At 32.9% G+C, this 6,282-nt stretch overlaps 1 long non-coding RNA gene across 1 annotated transcript; it reads right to left on the minus strand.

Annotated features, from left to right (window-relative positions):
• Window positions 1-3,370: 3,370 nt before the first annotated feature.
• Window positions 3,371-3,875, minus strand: LOC147906447 (uncharacterized). Its single transcript, XR_015548404.1, has 2 exons — window positions 3,673-3,875; window positions 3,371-3,571 (listed from the first exon to the last, which is right to left on the minus strand). It is a non-coding gene; the product is annotated as an uncharacterized LOC147906447 (long non-coding RNA).
• Between the last annotated feature and the right edge of the window lie 2,407 nt (window positions 3,876-6,282).

Below are 6,282 nucleotides of genomic sequence, written 5' to 3' on the forward strand. Positions count from 1 at the left end.
TCAAATTCTTATTTTCGACGATTAACAATAGAATAAAAACTTTGAAAAATAGAATTAATCCGGAAAAAAATCGTGAAGTAAATAATAATGATTATGATTCCAACAAGAAAAAATTTTTTACGATACCATACTTAAGTAAGGTTTCTGAGAAATTCAAAAAACTCGCATATATTCATGGGTTTAATATAGCCTATAAACCGATGAATAAATTAAATACAATTATTAAAACAGGAAAGAATCCCTTGCTTAAGGATGACCATTGTGGGGTGGTTTATAAGATTAATTGTTTAAATTGCGAATCGTCATATGTGGGCCAAACTAAGAGAAAATTAAAAACTCGTATTAAAGAACACAAGACTGATATTAAGAAATCTACTTCTGAGATATCAGTTGTTTCACGTCCGTGTGAATGAAATATATGATTTTGATTGGGATAATATTAAAATTTTAGATACAGAACAATCATTGATGAAACGAAGAATTTCAGAAATGATACACATTAAAAACCAAATAAGTGGGATTAATAAACAAAGTGATACTGAAGGTTTGCCTGATGTTTATCTTCCTCTTCTAAAGAAAGATCCCTCGCACTTAATAAACAATTCTAGAACTTTCTAAACTATTTGACTCATGGATATAAATAGCCGAAAAATATGTGATACGACCAATAACAACACATAGTGTCACGACAAATTTCTATCTGTGAAATGAATATACTTGTAATTCATCGATTATTTTGCTGTAAAACAGGTAATGTTTCCTTTGTTTTATACTCCGTTTTAAAAGATATTAATAATTAAATAAATTATTGTAAATTAGAATCTGGAAATTCTCGTTCTACACTTTTTACTACATGACTTCTGACGTTCTAACATTATTATATGAAGCAGCGTCGCTTTGATGCAAACACGATCTTTACAATTATAACACACGAGGGTTGAATTTGATTCCAACTTGATGTAACTCTGCGTCTTAAGAATATTATTAATTTTACTGAAGATAGCCAGATTGTGGCCGAAACGTTTAATGTTTTTATTAATTCGTAATACAAGAATAATTAAATATCACTAACTACATCTTGTGCTGTAGTTCTTTATGCTCTTTCTTTTCATATATTTTTGAAATTATAACCACATTCATTTTTCACATTTTTTAATATATATATTTTCAAACAAATGAATTAATTTCAGAAATGATAATTATGTGCCGATATGATTGTCGGCATTAAACGCAATTGATCTGAAATATTAACAATTCCCTCAAATTTTCCAAATTAATCTTAAAAACGTGTATGGCTTAATGAAGGATGAAAATAATGACGCAATATTGACTGAATTCGTCGGACTTAGAGGGAAAATGTATGCGTTGAGAGTAGATGGTAAAAAGGACCCTAAAAAGGCGAAAAGTGTCAAAAGTAGCGCTAACTATAACGTTCGATGATTACATTCGATGTTTACACGATGAAATTGAAATGATGCGTCAACATAGTCATGCATAAGTTCAAAATTACATCAAGTATACGATATCTGAGATGAAAATCGCTCTGAGTTTATATGACGACAAACTATACGTCATACCAAATTCAAACAAAACATTACCATGGAGACATTATCGAATAGGACATTATCAAATATCTTTATAAAAAAATTCGTGTAATGCAATTGTATTACTGAATGTATTATACTATCGAAATGTAATGTATTTTAATTAATTATTGTATATAGTATTGCATTTATATAGTATTATATATATAGTAAAAAAATAAAGATTTTTTTAATATATTGGGTGGATCCATATATTCGTTCGGTTTTGTTAGTAGTGCAAAAACGCAGAATCATATCATTGATTAAAATTCTTTGTATGAAAAAAACTTGTTTCATTTTACCTTCAAAAACCGAACGAATATATGGATCCATCCAATACGTGTCGCTGACGTATGACAAATTTTTGATTGCTCTGAACGCTGGATGGAACACTAGATCCGACACAGAGGAAGAACATTTTAATTTTTGCTCAACATGCTGTTGAGCTTTTGTGAGGATTATAAACGCGTGGTCGTCAACACTTGTCACGAATTGATATTGATAAGATCGCACAACAACAATTGTCTGATTGGAGATCCGACGATAGATTCGATGCTTGAATTATTCAAAGTGCAGTGACGAATGCAGCATTGGAAAGAGGTCATTATCTGAGCATGAGTTTTCGCTCGTGGAATTTGTACGAATATCCTCTGTTATAAAATATGATCAAACATTCATAGGCCGTCAAAACGACTACTCGAGAAGCCGCGATACGTTATCTTTGCTCTGCAGACCGGTCGAAAGAATGGTTGTACAAAAAGTCCAACAGCAGCAGCAGCAGCAACAGCAATGTACTCCGCTGTAGGAAGCACATACGAAAAAAAAATTGTTACGTTTCACTTCTGAGTAATGATGAAACTCCACATTCCAACATTTACGAAAAGATGTGCCAAGTAAGTTTAAGAATTTCCCACTTTATATTTTTTCAAATTAACTATTTAATTATTTAATATTTCTTTTATATTTTTTATAGCGCGACCCTGCATCGTGCAGTTCGTATACTAGACAGGAAATACGCATTGACACGTATGGGATACAAATTTCTAGAAATTGGTATCAAAGTTGCTCATCGAGCTACGTGGAGATTGCGATAGGAGATAATTATGGAAACGAATTAATACTATCTATCGAAATATGGAAAGGACTCTATGAACAATGTTGGAATATTCAAAACTGTCTTCGGAATCATCACAAGGATAATTCTATTAGCGTTGGACCACTGACTGTGCGATTCAGTGCGATTGAAAATGCCAAAATTGCTTGAAATCGTCCGACATACGTTTAATGATAACTGAATCAACAATATTGTTTATGTTCAATTTAGATCAATGCATTGAATTAGCATTCGATCAATTGGTTGCTATCAAAGTTTACACGATTCTTGAATATCGCATCTACTGTAACAGACGCTAAAGATGTAATATGCGCTAGCAAATGTAATATGCGCTAGCGATTATTTTGATAAAAATCAACTCCTCGACGAACTGTTAGCTGTAGTTTTTTGTGCGTAAGAAAAAATTATGTAAAAGAAAAAAATTATGTAAAAAAAAATTATGTAAAAGAAATAAAAAAAATTTTAATCTAAAATTATGATGTAATTTCTTCACACATATAAAATAGGGAGCTGGAATATGCGACTCGTGTCTATTCTATTTTTGAACAGAAGGGATCTTTTGAAGGGACTGTACATGTGTATAAAAAATTACTGAATAGAAAATAACTATAAGATCAAGAACAATATAGAATCGCTATGATGGATCAGGTACATGGAAGGATGAGAGAAACAAACAGGGATTAAAAAATACAAAATTTGTTATTATTATTATATTGATTTATATGTAGTATTAAAAAAATATTTTTAAAAATGCAATTGGGCATCGAACAATAACGCAGGTATCGATGGCTCGAACATCAGCGGCATTTGGTTGTTCGGAACATCAGTTAAGATCAGCAGCGTTTGATGGCTTAAGGATCAATAGCAGTGTTTTCTGGAAAAAGAAAACAAAACAAATTTTGATTACTGTTCGCTTTTAGCAGAGAATAAAATACACTAATCATAAATGCATTTGTAAACAAAGAAGATACATACCGTTTAACTTATATTTTGCTGGCGTTGATGATGACATTAGCGACTTTAATGCTTTTTCTGCAGGACATACCCAATACTTCGCTTTCTCCCTTGATGGTGGTAGACTTGGCAGATATAGTGACAAGGGACGGTACCCCTTGACCCCGGCGCTCGATTTTTGACGTATATAATCTTTTATTTTGTCCATGTCTTAACGTTCGTAACTGAAGCTTATGATTGAATAAAAAAAAAGTTTTATACACTCTCTCTCTCTCTCTCTCTCTCTCTCTATATATATATATATATATATATATGTATGTATATATATAGGCAATATACCTATATATATATATATATATATATATATATATAGGCAATGTATATATATATATATATATATATATATATATATATATATACATTGCCTATATATAATGTTTTCTATACTTGTCCAGTTCAAGTCTTTTTTAATTTATACAAATAGAGCACATATTACATGAAAATATTATTAGGTGTACAAATAAGTTTCCGCCGTTTGACAAAAGACTGTGCCACTAACAAGCTATGGTTAAAATTGTCTGATGTAAAACATTATATCGTAAAATTGGACATCTGTCAACAACATAACCTAGAATTATTAGCGATTTGGTATCAGCATCATATATTTTTTTTTGTGCGAAAATGCCGAATTTTGAGCCGAATAAGAGTCATTTGCTTTTGATTTACTTCTATAATTTGAAGAAATCTGCAGCTGGCTCATCGATTGCTTGTAGAAGCATATGGAGGCTGCCTTAAGTGAAAGAAGTTGTCGTGAATGGTTTCAAAAATTTAAGAACGGTGAATTTGACGTCGAAAACAAAGAACGTAGCGGAAGGCCGAAAGTGTACGAAGATGCGGAATTGGAAGCATTATTGAATGAAGATTCGTGTCAAACGCAAAAAGAACTTGCACTTACATTAGGAGCGACTCAACAAGCAATTTCACATCGTTTGAAATCATTCAATGGGAATGATTCAAAAGCAAGGGAATTGGGTTCCATATGAACTGAAGCCGAGAAACGTTGAACGCCGATTTTCCATATGTGAAATGCTGCTTGTCAGGCATAAACGAAAGGGTTTTTTATATCGTATAGTCACTGGTGATGAAAAATGGATCCACTACGATAACCCAAAGAAGAGGAAATCATGGGGATCACCTGGCCATGCTTCAACATCAACAGCCAAGCCGAATATTCATGGAAAAAAACTCATGTTGTGTATTTGGTGGGATCAGCTTGGTGTCGTGTATTATGATTTGCTCAAACCGAACGAAACCATTACTGGGACTCTCTACCGAACACAATTGATGAGATTGAGCCAAGCACTCAAGGAAAAACGCGCTACTATTCCACTACTACTCCAGGCATGACAAAATTATTCTCCTATATGATAATGCTCGACCACATGTTGCGGCGCCGGTCAAAACCTACATGGAAACGCTCAATTGGGAAGTTCTACCCTACTCGTCGTATTCACCAGACATTGCCCCTTCCGATTACCATCTATTTCGATCGATGGCACATGGCCTGTCTGAGCAGCACTTCACATCATATGAAGATATCAAAAATTGGATCGATAATTGGATAGCCTCAAAAGATGAAGCGTTCTTCCAACGCAGTATCCGTATGCTACCAGAAAGATGGGAAAAAGTAGTGGCTAGCGATAGACAATACTTTCAATAAAACATTATGTATCGTTCTTTCACAATAAATGCTTAATTTTTGATTAAAAAAAACTTATTTGTACATCATCGAGCCAGATGTTGGCCCTCAATCGATTAATTATGAAATTTGGTCTTATTTATTTAAAATAATTAATAAATGTTTCTAGAAAAATTACATTACGCCATATCTTGACCGAAAAACTGTTGGAGCATATACTGGCGAATAGCCTTTGTAACATTTTTCGTTTTATAACCATTTCGTTTACAACCATAGTAGATATACTAGGCGGGTTCTAAGCCATGGGGCTAGAGGGGAATGCGGGGTGCGGGGAAGTACTTGTAGGCGCGGGGAATACTTAACGCGGGGGAAAGAGGGGGAAAGGTCTAATCTCCTACACAATAGGGCTCCTACACAATAGGGCTCCTTTTTTTGTTATCAAAATTAGACCATGTTTTTCTTTAAAAATGCATTGATAATAAAGGTTTGAATTTGACCATGACATATTTTTCTTTTCTTTAAAAATGTATCGATAATAAAGGCTTGCATGTTAGAGAAAGATAGAGCGCGCGTGCTACGAGTGAAGAAAGGATGGAAGAATTAATAGAGTACGAGTTTCTTTTGTATAATACAGTGAAAATATGAATCTTTATTTATACACAATCGGTTCAGTAAATACAAAATCTAAATGTAGATCCTATGTAAATAGGATTTTTTCTACATGATTTGTAACATTTTTCATAAATTTTATCATAGATCTGACGATTCTGAGGATCTATGTTTTTTGTTTATGTTTCCAATATCATTGGAATGCTTTGTACTAACGATTGTTTTTTTTCCTTTCTTTGTTGAAATTTTCATGAAACGGAGAAATTTTGGACGGAGTCCATTGGACATAATGAAATATATAAAAGTGCATAAGTGCTCGATGT

The sequence above is a fragment of the Acromyrmex echinatior genome, unplaced genomic scaffold, assembly GCF_024713525.1.
Source record: "Acromyrmex echinatior isolate Ae372 unplaced genomic scaffold, ASM2471352v2 Scaffold33, whole genome shotgun sequence".
Taxonomy (NCBI): domain Eukaryota; kingdom Metazoa; phylum Arthropoda; class Insecta; order Hymenoptera; family Formicidae; genus Acromyrmex; species Acromyrmex echinatior.